This window comes from Nesoenas mayeri (genome assembly GCF_963082525.1).
Source record: "Nesoenas mayeri genome assembly, chromosome: 2".
Lineage (NCBI taxonomy): Eukaryota > Metazoa > Chordata > Aves > Columbiformes > Columbidae > Nesoenas > Nesoenas mayeri.
In genome coordinates, this window is record NC_137543.1 from 94,794,137 (window position 1) to 94,812,459 (window position 18,323).

Below are 18,323 nucleotides of genomic sequence, written 5' to 3' on the forward strand. Positions count from 1 at the left end.
ACTACTGTCCACTAGAGGCTGTAATGAGACCAACAATGTCATTTTATGACAAACTGAAGACTTAGACCATATGATCAATAATTATTAATTTACTTTTCACACTCAATACATTGTTAATCAGTGGATTTCCCTGAATGTTAATGTTTAAAAAAACAAAACAAAACAAACCGCCCAAAAACCCCCAAACAAACCAACCCCCAAACCAACAACTGCTTAGGCCTCTTATTTTCCCACTTTTTGTAGATACTATTAATTGTAAAAAATACGCACTGCAGATGATACTGTACAACTAGTGGATTGAAAGTTTCTTCTAGACAGTGTGCGTCTTGCATGTCAAATTGATTAATATCTTTTGGTCAAGACTGTATTCAGCTGGGAGCCGTATCAGTTTCAGCACATCACCAGCAGCAAATAAAAATACTGGAGTTGATGTGCGTTCTTGTGTCCCACTCGCCACTGGGGTGTTGGACCCCTGTCCATACCGCACTCAGCCACCTGCCTGGCATCTGTCATGTATCTCTGCTCTCCGTCATTCCCCAGGGGCAGGTAGGTCTGCAGTGGAACAGCTTTTGTTTTGGAAGTTGGCTGCTACTTTTATGTTTGCATCCCTTGCTGTATGCCCTCCCCAGAGGGGCAAGGTGATGGGGTTTAGGGTGGCTCTTTGCTGTGAGAGTGTGCTGCAGGTATCTGGAGTAGCCCTCAAGCAGGATATGACCACTTCAGGGCTGAGTTGCCTCTCTCCATTCCCGTTGTATGAATTGTCCTGGTGGCAGGTAAAATAACGTCTACTTTCCACAGCAAATTACCTTCTCTTCTGGCTTAGGTCTGCATTTCTGGGTCAATAGGCTGCACTGCTTTAATAGGTACAAAGGGACCTTTGTCCTGGCCATTCAGCAAAGCTCACATTCAGGTGCTGTTTCCCACTCCCTCTGCCTTCACCAGCACCTCCATATTTTGTGGTATTGTTTGTGGAGGGAATATATTGAGCACGGGCATAGGCCATGAGCAGGGGAGCTGCAGAGGCACATGGGCATCTTGTGACATGGTAGTATATCCTGTGTGTCAGGCAATGTCTATGGAGGAGTAGTCCCCTCATCTCTCATCTGTTAATGCAATCAACATATAGCAAGTTAAAACAGAGGTGAGGAATGGCTTATGAACCTGACATGGCTGGTGGCAGCTGTGGCACTTCCCAAAGCCATGGGTTAAGGCTGCCTGATGCCTGAGGAAAACAGTATTGCTTCAACTTACAATAGACTTAGACTTTAGGAATCTCTTTTCAACTCTGAAACAGAAACATAGATGAAGACTTAAAAGCCTAGAGCCTGGAGCATGGCAAAAAAATGCGGGTCCTGTGGCAAATACCACAGCCACAGAGTGGAGGAATACACAACCTCTTACATGAGCCTGCTGCAGAAGGGAAAGTTGCCCAAAGCTTGCTTCAGCATGAATGTGGCTTCTCTTTCTCTGTGCGTGCCACACCTCTTGGCAAGGTGAACTTTTGAGAAGGAAAGATTCCTTTCTCCTGAGGTAACATTCTGTACAACTGCAATGAAAAAGGTGGCAGATGGGAGAATGCCGCGCACTCAGAATTGAACCCTGATGATGGGGTTGCAGCTTCTCCAGGGCTTTCACTTGATTTTCAGGCATCTCCAGTCTCTATCTCTCTCCCTCGATTCCTTTTATTGAATCACTGAACCTTGTATTAGCTGGGCTGAAGGTAATTTTGCTGTCTGCTTTGCAGCTCTAGATTAACCGTGTCGTAAAGCTGAGTGGCACGTTTGTCCAGGCATCTTGGCCTGTTCCTGCTTCTGTCCCCAGACCACTCCTAAAATGATAAATGACATTGTATTTCATAGTGAACCTGAACTAAAGATGGTGCTGTGGTAAAAGATCCTTATGTTTCTGAAAGCTAGTCTATATTACGGTATCAACTCTAAATCAAGAGCGCTGCAGTTCATAATGTTATTATTACATTCTTTAGCAATTACGGTGAACTAGTACAGTCATTTATAGAAGGGACTACTGCTGATCTGCATAACGACAAGCTGAGTCCTAGGGTACTTTGCATCTAGACTCTAATGCTAGATTTAATGCTGATACATAAGGGACACATAGGGTTTATACCTGCACTAGAAACCCAGTACCTTGGAGCTTATTGTTATGGTGAATTGGTACAAGCTGCAATAAACAGCCTGGTCTGGATGGCCATGCAGGGAATGCACATCTGCTCTATGGAGCTGGTACATAATGTCCTTTGGTATTTATGCAACAGTTTTTGCAACGTCTTTGGGTTGGGGAGAGGCTTTCTCTGTGCTGCACCTCCCTTCCTGATGCCAAAGCAGAGAGTGAATGGCGCTCTATAGACCACTGTCAGGTTGCATGCAAGCCTGGGAGCCTGCTGTCCTTTGGCCGTATTCCTCCCATTCATTTCTTCCGTAATTTGTTTTATTTCCCTAAATTGTACCTAGCTTGGTAATTTGGTGTTTTGTCTTTTCTTCTAAGAGTTGGAAGAACAGAGTGAGCCAGTCCAGAAGAAGGGTACTGTCTCCTGTCTCCCATTTGCATCTGTGCTTGTTATTTGCCCATCACTGCAGTTTATGGCACTGCAGAGACCCGTGTTGAGAAAGGTAAAGAGAGTAATGAGCTGATGCTGGAGCGCTGGGGAAGTGGAAGTTGCTTTAGTTGAGGGGGAGTTTGGGAGAGGCTGACAGTGGACTATGTACAGCTGGGAGAGATGCGAGGGGATCTTTGATGAGATGCGTACTGAGGAATCCAGAGGGAGTTAGTACCCAAACATGCGTGGTTCAGCCCTGCCTGTCTTGTAGTTCAGTGACGGTATGAGTCAGAGCCTCTTTGGTCTGAATGAAGTGGAAGGTACTTTCTACAAAGCAACTCAAGCATATGCCAAGGATCCGGATAAATAAAACTAATTCAGAAAAAGGGAGTGGGATGCAGGCTTTTGCTCTAAATCACTTCACAGTTCTCCACAGCGAAATGCAATATGGCATCTTAAATAAAATCACCCACTTCTGACTCTTGCAGAGGCTGCTGGAGAGCATTCCCTGGCTTCCAGCACAGTTTTATTTCCTCCCTTAGAGAGGCAGACCAGCCTTGACTGAGCAACTGATTTTCATGCATCCCTTAAACCAGCATTCCCTGCCATTTCTGAAGGACAGCACGCTTCGCTAGCTGTCTCTTTTTCCCGTTTAAACAACACGGGTTTGGGTTTGGGGTTTTTCTCCTTCCCCAGCTCATTTCTGCCTGCCTGCAAAGTGCTTTTGAGAACCCGGCGACGCAGCCTGCCACAGGAGCAGGGACTTCTGTGGAACAGCGGCGTTCGCAAGGATTAATCCCGCCGTAGAGAGCCACCCTGGCCTTTGAAGTGTTACAGGGGGAAGGTAAGTGGAGAGTCGAGTCGTCGTTTCCCGCCCCCTCCTCCAACCGCTCGCGGCCCCGGGCCCGTCGCCGCCACCGCCCCCGGGCAGCGTGCGGCGGCCCCGCAAAGGGTTAAGGCCGCCTTGGCCCGGCGGTGCTGTGCGTATGCAATAATCTGTGTGGCTCTCTTGGCCGCCTGCCAGTGTTGCCTTGCCTCCTCCTCCTCCTCCTCCCTTCTCTCTTCCCCCCCCCCCCCTTTTTTGCATGAAGTAGGATCCTTGAGCTGTTGCAGAGGCAGCCAACTGCTCCATATTTGGCTTCTATTACCCATTTACATGCTGGAGAGAGGAGAGGGAGCGAGCGCTGTACCGCAGACATCATTTCTACTAGAGTGGTGGAGACATCCCGGACCTGTGTCACTGCAGGGGGAAGGAAAAAAACCAAACAAACAAAAAAGCAGACCCAAGCCCCGTGATCAGCTAGGAAGACATTTGTATGTGAGTCTCCCTCTGACCCCCCCCTCCCCCGCCAACCGCACCTCCACTGACACTTTACAGTAAGTGGCTTTTTCTTCCTCCTCTGCTTTCTGCGTCTCCCCCCGTCCCCCGGCTTCTTCCCTTGTTTAGACTGCAAACCGCCGGCAATTTCCAGCTGGAAAAACACGGGGTCGCGGGGAGGGAGGGCAGCGCACTGCCCACCCCGCCGCGGGGCTACGGTCCGCCTCGCTGCGGCCGCCCCCGGCTCGCCAGGGCCCGGCCCGGCCCGCAGGCGCTGCCGCGCCGGGCTCGGCCCCGGGGGAAGGAGGGTGGGGGGAGCGGCCGCGAAATGGCCGAGAGCGCCGGCTCAGGGAGCGGAGCGGGAGGTGCGGACGCACGGCGAGCCCCGCCGCGGGAGCAGGGGGGCTGGGGACAGGCACTGGGGCCGGGGCGGCCCCGCAGCGGGAGCCGCTTGTACAGCGCTGCCCCCCCACCTCTTCCCGGCTCCTTCCTCCTTCCTTACCCCCCCACCCCCCTCCTCGGCCCGGGCGGGGTGTTGGTGGCCGCGGGGCCGGTGGACATTTTGCGAGCCGCGGCTGCCCCCCGTGCGGCGGTCTTGGGGTGTGAGACTGCGCCTGTGTGTGTGTGTTGTGCGCCGTGCGTGTGGCGACACGGGGTGTATGTGTGTGTATGTGTGTGTGTGTGCCTGTGCGTGCGTGTGGCTGCGCGGTGCGGGGGGGCTGTGCGGAGCGTGTGCGCCGGGCGGGCCCGGCGGGGCGCAGCGCGGGGCCGGGTGCCGGCGGGGCCGGTCGCCGCCGCACGGCGTATGTAGTACGGGGCTGGGCGGCAGCCGGAGGGTGAATGAAGCGAGGAGGAGGAGGCGGCGGTGGAGGAGGAGGCGGCGCTGGGATGTGCCCGGCAGCGGCCCCGCTCCGCTTCTCTCAGGGCCCAGGCCGGCTGCAGACGCCACCCGGTACTGCCGGCCGGGGAGCGGGGGCGGGAGGGGCAGCGCCGGCGGAGGGACGGGGCGGGAGGCCCGGCGGTGCGGGGGGGTTGCTCCGGCGGGGCCGCTGCCCGCGGCGTCCGGCCGGCGGCGTCCCGGGGCGGCCGCGGGGAGCGGGGCCGGGGTTCCCCGCCGCCGCCCCGGGGCTCCGCTCGCGTCCAGCGGCGGCCGCTGCCCTCCTGCCGTTCGCCCTCCCCTTCCCCCCTCCGCCTCGGGGTTGGCTTCGGTCGGGCTGGGTGGTTTGGGTTGTGGGGTTATTTCTATTTATTTATTTATTTTTTATTTATTTGTTGCTTTTATTTTGCCGAAGGCATCGTAATCTACCGGCAGAAAAACAAATAAATAACCCCTTGTACGTTTGTGGGTGCTGAATCCATCAATGCGATTCCAAAGGATATTAAAGTCTAAATTAAAGCGTGCTGGTAAACGTTAGCTCCTACTGTAATAGTAATAGTGATAATAATAAAATGACAGAATTGGGAGCGATTTACATGTTATTGAAGAGGAGGAATTACTGAAGAGTAATAATAGAAAAGAAAACAACTCGGAAGCCCGTTATATAATGCACTGTGTAGATAACAAGAGCGACAGGCTATTTTTATTTTGTTTACCGTATGCTGTGTAATAGGGACTCCTCAGAGCAGCATCTCTCCCTTGAGAGCCTGAACTCCAGATAGAATTGGGGGAAACATTTTAAGCATTCCTGTTATGCCCAGACGAAGAAATCCGGGTTTGTAAAACCGTCATCCTTACAAATGTTTTCTGTGTACGGATCTGCAAGGGTGCAGGTAGATGACCTTTGCCGGAGACCTTTTCCCTTTCATATGGTAAAAAAAAAATTCATATTCTATAATGCAGGTTACACTTTAACCTTTAACGCTCATGGTTATGTATTTTATGCAGTAATGGTTACTTTACGTGTCAGATGTGGTTAGGCATAGTGAGTTACTCTGCTTCCGCACTGAGAAGTCAAGGACTTTTAATTTCAGTTTCGAACGAAGCCTTCCCCTGAAGGAAAATCCCAGCTTCGTGTTAATCTATTTCGGTTCGGGTGATGGACACAGTTCAGTTTTATGCTACGGAGCAAGGGTTATGAATGAGGGAGAGGGAAATTGAGAATGGCTGGGGAAAATATTACGCCGTAGTTATTTTTGTGATGCTGCGAGATAATAGTAAGTTGTAATTGCACGTTATTGCACCTAATTTGTTCATAAAACCATCTGGGTATTTTACGGGCAGCAGTTTTTTTTAAAGGGTGGCTGTAATCTCCTCACTTTTTACATAAGGCAGAGGTCGATAGATTTTCCTCCGCACTCGCCTGCCTGTCTGTCTGTCTCTCCCATCGTGTAGCGACATGTCAGCGGTGTAGGCTTTCAGCGCCGCTTACTCCAGCCTTGATCAGTCATGTAATTAGATCAGGCTGCCATGGTAACAGACGATATTCACCGTCCAGTCAGGTGTGCGTGCGGCTGGCAGCGACCCACCGGGCTCCCGCCAGCCCTGCCCGCGCCGTGCAGTGCCGTGCCGCCGCGCTGGGGTACGGCTGCGGCCACCACGGGCTCGCCGAAAATTGGAGGGCCGGCGCTGGCCTCCTCATGGCTGAGCTGCTCGTGGAGGGTGTTGTGTGCCTACTCTAGTGTCAGGCGGATGGGACGGTACGTGGCACGCTTAGCAGGTTAGCCAAATCGTCAGTGCCACTTGCGTGTCTTACTAGCAAATTAGCGAAGGTGTGGTACATTGTAAAAATGCTTTTGGCTTATAAAAGCATAAAAGTTTCTTTGGAGTTTTCTTTTTTCTTTCCTTTTTTTTTTTTTTTTCTGCCTGGCTCATTTAACTGTTTGGTGGCTGTAACGGTGTTTGTGAGTTTGTAACAGTTCCCATTCCAGCGTTCATAGTTTAGGCCACAAGCTTGTTATTCTCCACCCATGTACTGTACTTTACACCATCCGGCCAGTAAAATTAAAAACAGTGATACCCGATATCACTATCGTCACTTAGATTTGTTAAGTCTCTCTGTAGTTATTAGCAAGGTCTAGGCCCTTTTTTGTTTTAAGTGAGAGCTGACTTGATTTTCTATTGATGAAAAAATAAGTATATACTATTAAAAACATTTTCTCATCATTAACTAGTTTCTGTTTTGTTTTTTTTTTCGTTTGTGCTCATCAAAATATTATAGCCATAGATTAGAGACTTTCTACCACAAAGTTAGTAATACCTTGAAAAAAAAATGCAATCTGATTAGCTTCAAACTGCATGCTGCTCTTAAAAATATATTTAACTGAGGAATGTATATTTGTCTTCATTCACGGTGTTTGGACACCTCTCTTTTGAGCCGGTTTTTCACAGACGTAGGTATAATGTTTTAAAGGCACCAAATTTGGCACTCTGTTGTAATGTCATAAATCTGGAGTGACTCCAGGGGACAGGACTGTGAGCCACTTACATGGTTGTATATCTAGAATAACTCCATTTGTTGGACTTAATCCAGGCATGTAGTAGAGTAACAGAGCTCAGAAAGTGATCTGCTGCGTATCACCATTATTTTCTCTATATCTTTTTTACGCCAAAAAGCATTGTGGGCTTAAATAGGATTTTTTCCTGATTAGGGAGCTGCGTTAAGTGTCTGCAGAAGAGGTTAACACCCCTATTCCAGTCACTAATCTTGCATGCACTTACACTAATATTGAACTTGGCCCAGAGGATTTCGTGTCTCAGTGATGAGAAATCATCAGCACCCACAGCTCCCGAGCGTTTGTAGTACCAGGGTGGAACATAATGCAATCCAGAAATATCTCAGTAAACCAGATATATTTAATCGCTCTGATGGTAAGAGCACCGGAGCTGGAGGAGGTAATGAGAAACGCCTGTCCGTGGTTCAGCTCTCGTGGTGCCAGGCAGCTGGTGGTCTCGGGTTCGGTGTGACGAGTTTGCAGGTCTCAGCCCCCCTGCCCAGCAGAGGCATTTCTCCTCACAGGGGCAAGGGCACGGGGAGTTTTGGGTTAGTTTCCTACACCTGAAGTGCAGCTTTTCAGTGCCTCGACTAACTCGGCCCTTTTTCTTAGGAGAGAAGATCCTCTGCTCAGCACAGCCGCCTCCGTTTTGGGCCTCTGTACCGAGGAGGTGGCTTGAAATAGAAGAGCCTGTTAGGAGGATGGGCTGGAGAGTGTGGAATAATCGTACGCAGGACGACTCCTGTAGAGTGAGCCCTTGTGTGCCGCATGCTGCTTATGCATATTTTATTTTAAGACAAATTACCTGTGTGACTAAGAGCGTTAGAAAGTAATTATTTTCAAAAAGGCCATATATACATAGTTAAAAGACTTTTTGAAAATAAGCAGTGCGTCTTTTCTCCCTTGCCCTTCTGGCTTGATTGAATTTATTTGGAAAAGTTGAAAAAACTACCCTTGTTTTCAAAAGCATTTACAAAAGACCTGGAATTTCACTTAAGAAAAAATTTTATGTAATAGATCCAGTGGCCTAGTTTCCTGTTAATTAAGAAAATAGACACTTAAATGCAGCCACCTGAAAAGCAGCTAAGGATTTAAACCTCAGAATTTAAAAAGAATCGTTTTAGTAATGTAGCCAGTGGAACAAAATCAAGGCCTGATTTTTCCCCTCGGTGAAGTTTAGCAGCACATCTTGGCAGGTGGCAGGCAGGGTTATCACTGTCGCCGTTCATACGGTGTGCTGCTTTTGTTGTGGTGCGCTAATTGGAGGGCGAACGCGCCGAAGCAGCGTGGCAGGCTCTGAAGGAAAGGCCTGTCAGACCTGCACGGATGGTCTGAAGAGAGGCAGCTCACGCCGGTGCCGCTCGGGAGCTGTGGGGCTGCGTGACAGACTCGGGGTTGTGCATGATTTGGCGGCTTTGGAGGATGGTGTGGGTACCGCGAGCACCGTTCTCAGGGCACAGGTAACAGGTTTAGTTGTAGGGCACTTCTGAGACGGCTGTAACCAGCTCTGCTTTAAGATATAAAGAATATAATTAGCGTGAGAAGCAGAAGTGTGACAGGCTCGGCACGGGTAAATATTTCATTGCAAAGAAATGATGTGCTGTGTTCCAGTGACTTCAGTAGCCTGAGCTTTGCAAACTGAAAATCCTGGCCTCATCCTTTCATTTTACTTTTATGCAAGACTCTAAGTGTGATAAATAAATAAATAGGTATTTGGACAAAGGCACTGTATTTTGGAGTCTCGTTCTGTGTTTAAAGAAATTGAAGGTTTTTACTTGGTTCTGGCTGAGCTGATACATGACTAATGTTTTAAAATGTCAGGAACTTTGCTGACTCCTGACTTTTGCAAAAAGATAAAAACCTCATCGATGACCATATTTCCTTTTTGATCCCAGTGCATGTGTTGAGAACATAATGCTGCTTTTTTTTTTTCCCTTTCCCTTGAAGCTGTAGTCTGAGGTGGTTGTGCAACACAGGCACAGGCAAATCTGTATGTGTGTATTGGTCCCAGTCTGCAAAGTTAGTTTAGTACGTGTCCCAGTGAGGGTTTTGCTGAATGAGGATTGATTAAAGAAGCTATCTAGAGTTAAGTGTGTGTGTAAATCCTTCCATAAATAGGAACGAGTAAGTATGCTTATGAACTAAAACAGCAAAAATGCTTCTTGGCGAGGGCGAAATGGTCCTACTAAATCCTTTTATTGTCCCAAGAGTGATAATGATATTTGGTGAGATTCCAAGTGAAAAACCAAAATGTATGTTGTTTAATATGTGATGTCAGCAGAAATTCGGTGCTGGCTCTGTGTAATTTTACTGAGCGAAAATATAGAAACAGAAAAAATAACCCATAACATTGGTAGAGTTTTCCTTTGTTTATATTATTTGGGGATTTGCAGTAATATGCATTAACTCTACGATGCCACTATTAATGACAGAATAGTGCACAAGGTAATGTCATGTTCCCAAAGCTGATTATTTTTCACCTAATAGTAGTAGCTGCAGCAATATGTTTTCTGGATGATGCCCCTCCTTAAATAAAACATGTTCTGTTGGCAGTGAAGACAGTCATCTAAACCCGCTTATGATTCTTCACCTCATTAAGATCACATTTAGAAAAAGAGCACTCAGTTTGAATAAATGGGCTCTGCTCTCTATGTGCTCTGTCTGCAGGATTAAATCTATAGCTTATTTGTGCTTGAGTAATAGCAAAAGCAGTCTCTGTCAGTCTTCATTGGGCTGTCTTAGCATGTTGTAAATTGTTTGACGCTTAACTGTGTTTTTGTTTCTTTTTATTTTGGTTTCCATCTCCTCAACTCCTGGATCAACAGCCACATTGCAGGCCAAGCCAGATGGGCAAGCAATACAAGCTGTGAATTTATTCTTGACCCCTGCCGGACAGTGACCACCTTCCTTTTTGTCTTCACCACGCAGATATGCACTGCCAATAAGGTGAGAAAATGATGCTTTTTTGTTTCCTCGAAGAAGCGTACACTTTCTACTCTGGGCTTTAATCAGCGTGGACACCTTACCGGTGTCTGTACAGTTACCTACCCGTGATTTGTACTTCCCTTGCCTGACAGTAGAGGTCCTTGAGAAACTCTCCTCAGAAAAATTCCATTAACTCTGGTGACTCAGTTCGGTGACTTACAGGACAGTGGGTTCCAGATGAGTGATTTTAATGCTCACCTCAGGTCAGAGCATATTCAGTTACTAAAAGATGATAGTATGAATGAGAAAGTTTACAGGCTTTGATTTTTGTTGTGAAATGCCACGCGTAAAATTGTATAAATCCTCCCTGCACTTTTATGTTACTTTTCCGTGATTCTTGTTGCTTGCAGCCTTCTTGACTATTCTAGTGTCCTGAGTTCCTCCTGTGCACTAAACCTTTTCTGGCATAAGGTTACTTCCCAGGATAACTAGTCATACTGACGTGCCTGGATGTCTTTTTACTCTGGTTTGAGAAATGTTTTCAATTCTTCCGGTTTTTTTTTCCCCCTAAATGCCGTAGCCAGACAGGATGCAATAGTGCACATATATCAATCTGCTCTCTTTCTCCTCTCTCTCTCCCTCCCGTGTGGTTGTGGAGAATACCTTGAAAAGAACAAGTCTAAAGGCTCAGTGATCATACTGCCAATAAAAAGAACATAAATTTTTATTTTATTTCTTTAATCTGATTGTCATTAAGCCAGCCTGGATTTTTGGACCTGTTACACGATTTTTGAGTGCTTGGGATTGGCAATACTGCTAATGCTTAAAAAAAAAAAAAAAAAGATAAAGGTCATAAGAAAATTGCCTGTGTCTTTAAATAAAAGAAAATGAAATGTAGTGCTTACTTGCAGAAAATCAAAGGATTTTTTTTTCAACTTACAGCCAGAAAACTTAATTACTATAGCATTCTGTTTATGAGGGGCTGATCAGAAGGTCTCCATTGCAGAATGACTTTTTAATGTATACAGCATGTCATAGAAAAGTATACGGCACATAAATTACGTTTTATTGTGGCTGTGGGGAAGGGTGCTGTGCTTTAAAGGGAAGTTGCCTGAGCAAGTAGTTACATGCAAAGTCATGCCTGTTACGGTTTACAAATGAGCTTGGACGGTAGGGGTGGATTGTAACCACTATATCTCTTCGGAGCAATAAGAATTTCTTGAGAGTGAAAAACCAGACAAAGTGCCCGTACGCTGACACGTTTCGTCTTTCCATTTTAGAAGAAAACTGACTTGGTAGCAGCTATTGACTTGGGAGATTGAATCGAAGAAAGCTTTTTGTTATGACATTATGATTGCCCCAAAGCGTTTCATTTTTTTCAGAATTAGCTCGTGCCTTGTATGAAATTGTATTTATCTGCAGAAGTGATTACTACAGGAAAGGCTTATATGTATTAATTAGAAGAAGCAATAGTTTATAGTGTAGTGGTCAAATCCTATGAATAATCAAATCGTGTTATCCACAATGTACTGTGAAGTCACCTCGAGTGTTTTAGCATCTAGCATTTCTTGTGATTGCCTGAAAAAGAGTGTAGTAGATGTTAAGCAAATATTTTGGATAAAAATATAACCTATTTAAATCGGGTGCAGAGGCATGACAAGTGCATAGTACTATACCACCTTTTTTTGTACCAGTGCAGCTTGAAGTACAGTGTTGTGTTTTAGGACCTTAGATAAGATTTGTTTTGGCTTCTTTTTTTTCTTGTTGGACATTTTAGTCACTGAGTTTGGGGTACCTCTGTTGGCCTCGTTAGTTAGTTCTCATTTTCTATAGAGAATGATCAAGGCACACTGTACAGCCAAATAAGTGAAATAAAAGTTATTGGGGTAGAGACTGCCTGCTTATAAATCTCTCCATCACTGGGTGTACCAGGTGGGAGTTCACAGTATTGACATGTGAAAGAAACGTGACCAGGTGCCGTGCAGCCATGGGGAGGTCCTGCAGCTGGAGATGGAGCATCCCACACTCAGATCCATTGTACTTCCCGCTTTTGCATTTGTTTCAGGGTAAAGGTCATGACAGCCCCTCTCCTTTTCAGGCAGACCTAGGTTATTGCCACAGAGTCTGTCTGAGGGACCAAACGTGAGACGCGTTTGAACTCATGCAAAATCAGATCTCAGAAACCTTACTTAGGGCCTGATGGCCCTACATGTGTGTTCATGGCTTTACTCGCATGAGGACTCGCATGGCTTCGGGGAGTAACGTTGCTGTTGCATGCAAACTCCAGGTGTGTTGGTGTGGTCACCCTTCCAGTTCAGCCAGCCTCCTTGCAGAGCCTTCTAAGCATCTTGCCTGAATAAGGATCAGTAAAAGTAAAATTAATTAAATAAATAGATATATGGCTTTATTGTTTTTTTTTTTTTAATCATGACTTTAGCTGATTTTAGCCTGCTCTATGAAACATAGAGTTATTTTTATTTGTTCAGAGCGTGCACTTCCTCCTTCCACGTAGGCAAAGGACTCAATGCTTTCTTTTAAACAGTTATGTTGACAGGATTTTGTGTGAGACACTGGATATTTTAACAACTAAAAAGTTCTTATTAATCTTTTCCACTGTTGAGTCACTTGGTATCTGTTAATCATACTATAGTATTGGGTTGAATTTACAGCTGCAGCCCATTTGTAAGAACTTTTTTTTTTTTTCTGAATTTTCCGTAAGTAAGTTTGTACACTACTTAATGTGACTGATTTTTTATGTAAGACATAATTTCTCTTTCCTGCAGACTTCTGGCTACTACTCCCTGTAAATGGACAACAACCTGTCCTTTTAAAATACTTTGTAGTGAACATAAAAAGAGCTAATCCATCTCTATATTAGTGTGTCCGGTGGTGGCTTTTTGACTGCAACATTGATGTCCTTTTATCCAAGCTGGTTTTATTTCTTCCTTCTCATACTGTTCACTAAGGCCTACTACAATGGCTGTAGGGCTAAAAGAAGGTACATTATGGAGATTTTGAATGTATTAGTAGCACAAGTGATATGAACGAGGTATAATTGGATAGCAATTAGATTTTTTTTTTTTTTAAATTGTTTGTTTTGTATGTAGGTGAATAACTGTAAGGTAAATTACATGAAGTGATGTGAGTGCAGACTGACATGTTAGAAATGAGGCTTTGCCATCCCCTCAGCCCTACTACATCACCTCAGCCCTGATCTTTCACATTTTTGCTCTGTTGTTCCTTCAGCAGATGCTAGAGATCTGATGTCTGACTGATTGGCAGTTTTGTAACAGTTTAAAGTGTAAATGGAGTTGGGTGTAGTGTTCTTTCTACATAAAAACACGAGGCGTGTGTTTCTAACAATATAAGCCAAGATCTGAGGTTTGATTCACCTTCCCGCTTCTGTTTTAAAAATATATATCTGCAAGTGGAATAAGAGACTTGCTGTCCCACGTGCTGTAACTTGTTGGTGTTACTTTAAAGCATGGTCTTTCGGATATTAGAGTAGTATATCAGAGAGACGGAGAAATTCTAGGTGCTGGGGGCTGAAGGCGGTGAGATGACTCGCTGCGACATTTGGCTGTGTATGAGCCTCAGCATCCGTGTGCACCCTCCTCCCGCCCTCCCCTCAGCTATGTGTGTTGAGCAGGGTTGTACCGGTGGGTTTTGCCATGCCTTGCTACCAGAGGTATGGTTTTGGGTCACAGTTAGCCCTCAGTACCAGGGGTATGGTTTTGGTTGAAAGTTAGCCCGAGTGGCAGCGTCTGGCTTTAAGTGTGTTAGCTGAAGAGTTCCTCCTGGTGAGATGCTGCGATGGAGGCAACCCCCAAGTCTGAAAAATCCTTCTTTATTTTCTGATCAGTTACTTAGCAGCGATCAACCCATTTTGGGACTAGCTGCAAACCTGACTTAAGGATTTATTGAGTCACTCTTTGCTCTATAAAAAGTGCAAATGTTGAAATGTTTCTCACTCATATTGGAGCGTGGTTGTGACTGTTACCACATTTTTGTTTGTCAGGTACCCACGCGTGAAGGCCCTTGTAGTTTTGTAAATGTAGCATTTCTGTGAGGCCAGCTACTTAGAGAAAGTTAGGCTTTAACAGAGAAGAATAATTTCAAAAAGCTGGCCTTAATCCTCCTTTCCCGTTCTGGGAATTTTTATGCTAGTGAACATTTTCTCATTGGTGCTGTTCCTTTTCAGTGCTAAGTGTAGGAACTGAGTAGAGAGTGATTTTTCAAGCTAGTATGATAGTAAAAGTGTTTCTCCTCTTCCTTAGCCCCTGAGCTCATCCCCTTCCTGTTACTGTGTCATGTTAAGAGCTTTCCCCAGATACTCTTGACAGCAAGTAGATCCAGAATGGTTTGAAAATTCAGTGTATACAAGAGGGAAAAAAACCCCTAGTAGATAAATGCACTAGAAGAAGTTGTAAGTTTATTCTCCATGTACCACTAGTGGTTAAAAACCCATAGCACTAATCATATGTAATACATTTTTATTTACAGATTAGTAGGCTCTACTCTGACATATGACTAACAGGGAAGCCCCTCCCTTTAACAGTTGTATGTCATCTGCTTCAGAGAACTAATTACTTGGCAATTCCCATTTGATAATTCCCTCTTTATTTTCTGATGAGTTACTTAACAGTGATGAGCTTGTTGAGCAGAATACCGTGCTTAATCTGTGCTTCAGAAACTACAGTGCAGGCCTGGGGATATCATTGTATTCTAAATGCTGTTTAGCCTTGCCATAGGAACACTGAAACCACACTAAGACATGTTAACAGCTCACAGTTAATGGTAAGCTTAACGTGAGTGATGCAGCATTTGACAAAAAATAAAAGAGGGGTTTAGATTAGTGTTGCACTGCAAACAGCATGTTAAATACTTCATTTCTCCAAAAAAACCCCAGCCCAAACCCTAGCATAATTTAGACATCAAGAAGCAGAAGCTTGTGTCAGGGATATCTCCTGTGTATCAGTTCTCCTCTCCACTGAAATAATAATTTAAAGGAAATGTTATTCTTTAAAAAAAACCCCACTGTTTCTTGTAATACCTGTTTGACAGTTCAGCTGATACTGATAGTTGTTGTTTTCATATGAGTTATTATACTTAAATAGATTATCACTGTGTTTTCTCTACTGTTACCTGTTTGGTTTGTTTTGTTTTGTTTTTTAATTCTTCCCCAGTCCCTTTTCACATTCTTTTACTCTAGTGGCCACAGCAACCCTTGTTTCTAGCCAGGGAATGCATTACAAGTCTCGCTGCTAATTACAACATCCCAGTGTTCCCAGAGGGTACCTGCGTTCAGCGACGCTCAGCTGCAGCGCCAGCCGAGGGGATTTATGGGGTGAAGTGACCTCGGGCTGCTCATGGCAGTCCTGGGGAGAGGTCAAACTCAGTCTCTCCTGCAGATCAGGAGTCAGATGGGTCCCATTCGGACCCAGCACCTCTGAAATTCAGCTGTGTGAAACCGTGCTGTTTGAATTTGATTACAATCTTCTTATTTGCTTCAGTAGAGGAAGGTTTGTGGATCAGCTGCAGTCCCTTTGACTAGCTGGTGGCATTAGCCCATAGGTGCTGCTACCTGAAGAATTGCATTTTAGCCAAGCTGGTGCTGTAAGCTGAGAATTGGGCTTTCTTCTACTTGAGTAAGAAGTGGTAGTATTTTGTGTATTAGCTCACATGACATTGCATCATCAGGCTTGCTGATTTATTAGATATTTACAGTGATATCTTTTGGCCAGTACTGAAGCTGTGTCACAGGCTTGTTTTATCAATGAGAAAAACGCATTTTTACATAGTTACATGTGTTTTTTTGTAAAATTAATCAGAGGAACAGTAATTTATGAAACACAGAATTCAGAACAGATTAATCTGCTTTAATTGCGTTCATGAAGTACACCAGCTATAAAATCTTTTGAAAAGAATATTAATCAAGTTGATCAAAGATGGCTTAAAGTACAGAATTTGAATATGAACACAGTTGCTTTCTATCTGCCTGTATTTTTGCTGTAGCTTGGGTGATTGCTTTTAATTTTTTTTTAATACAAAAATAAGTTGTATTTTGATTTTTGGATTTTGTTTTTCTCTCTACAGAATGTGTCATGTTTTAAAAGCAAAGATACAAGAAGGTAAAAGATAAAATTTTGATTTTTTTTATAAAATACAGTTAAGTAAGGAGGATAGTAAAATAAACCCAAACCAAACAGAAGGTTATTGAACCATTTTTCTGTTTTTTTTGTGGGTTTTTCTTAAATTTATTTTTGGTCCTGTTTATTTTTTTTAATGACTCAAGATATCTCAGGTTGTGCTGTTATATGCGTTGCTGAAAACAAATCTTGCATAAGAATCAGTGAAGGAATATGACTGTGAGCAGAATGCCCCACCTGCCATCTGAAAGGTTCACTTACACACCTGGGGGTTGTCCCTTGACAGATCATTCTACAGATCATCGTAGCTGTTGTGCAGGGACCTGTATCCTGAGCAGCGGTGTCAGATTTGTTTTACAGAGGCAGCCAAATTGCTGCTAGATGGTGAATCGGCCTGGTCTTCACCCACCTGCCCAGAGGTGGTGTGTCTGCCTGTGAATTGCCCAAACCACCTTCTGTCCACCTTCCTCTTCAGACCTAGTAGCATTTCCCCAAAGACTGGCTCAGGTAGCATTGCCTATGACTTCAGAAGAGATTGTGCCCCAGGACTACCGATTTGGCTCAGGACTTTTTCTTGCCTCAACAAAGGGAGGCAATGTTCTTCTTAGTAATTGAGATTGAACTTTTGAGTAAAATGTTTGGGCCCAGAGATGCTGATACAGATATTTCTATCAATATTTGTGCAAGTAAAAGAGTACCGTATGAATATTGTGAGCGTGATCATTCAGTTAATACAAGACTTTAACTTCATACTAATGGCTTAAGATTTGAACATCTAGTTTAAAACCAACTCATCAACATATGGTAGAGATTGCTGATAACTGCTGTTGTCTCCCTGACACCCAAATGAAACTGTACCTTACCCCGTACTTTATTACAAATAAGAGAACTGACATCCTAGATTTTGTATTTCTTTCCTCTGGATTCTCTTTCCCTTTTTCTTCACCAGCTACCCTGATGCATGTTAGCCTGACTCTGTTGTGAGCAACACTTGATGGTGAAGTAGTCAAAGATGAACTGGTAGATCTGGGCAAATGCTTTTTCCTTTGCATCTCCTGGTTTGTAGAACTGTGAAGCTGTTTCACCTCTTTGGTTAGGTCTTGTCTATCTCCTTTTTGAATCAGGGATGATTTTCAGATTTCCTGTTACCAGTCTTCCTAAATTTTCTTGGATCTCTGCTGTGATCTGGCCTGATATTTTTCTTATTAATGATACAGCCTTGGAAATCACTTGTGATTTCCTTTGTGAGCTTGACAGCTGATGAATTAAATTGTGGGGAGATAAGTGACATAGCATTGCAGTGTCTGTAACATGTTTTGGGGTCTGCATTCTATTTTATGGGGAAAGAGGATGATGATGGATCTTATGGACCAATAATCTATAGTTTAAAATTGCACTATGTGTTTGTTTGGATAGATGTGTTAAATATTGACTTAAAATATATGTGATACTACAATACTGGAAGGAATGAAGAAGGAGTAAAAATCTGTATATTGTTCCATATTTGCAGAAGGTGACAGAGTAACTCAGTCCCGGTGCCTGGTCTTCATCTATGAGAATGACACAAACCAGTATGAGTACGTCCTACTGCTTGTTGGCCAGTTTATTTTGATTGCAGCTCAGCAGCAGCTTCAGGGGGAATACAGTGTGTAGGGACTGAGTGAATTAAAGTAATTCCTGAGTGGAAGTATGACATTTGTTACATGACACTACAATCCAGGTGTTATTATCTGTTAGAGTACAGCCAGAAAGGGCCCTAAGGAAAATTGAGGTGGGTAGAAGGTTTATAGTAAGCATCTGAAATACATTAAACAGCAGCAGTCAAGTACACCCCTGTTACCTAAGGAGTCAAGCTTGTTGAATGTCACGTTGGCTGTATGGAATGGAAGAAATGCAAACTAAGACACGCTTCTGCTACGTGTGCAGCTCTGCTCCGAAGCGC

At 44.5% G+C, this 18,323-nt stretch overlaps 1 long non-coding RNA gene across 1 annotated transcript in view; it reads left to right on the top strand.

Moving 5' to 3' along the window:
* Positions 1 to 3,734: 3,734 nt before the first annotated feature.
* LOC308037270 overlaps positions 3,735 to 18,323 on the top strand; it is an 87,583-nt gene continuing 72,994 nt past the window's right edge. Inside the window, exons 1-2 of the long non-coding RNA XR_013921776.1 lie at positions 3,735 to 3,934; positions 10,133 to 10,253. This is a non-coding gene — a long non-coding RNA (uncharacterized lncRNA). The remainder of the gene's footprint in view (positions 3,935 to 10,132; positions 10,254 to 18,323) is intronic.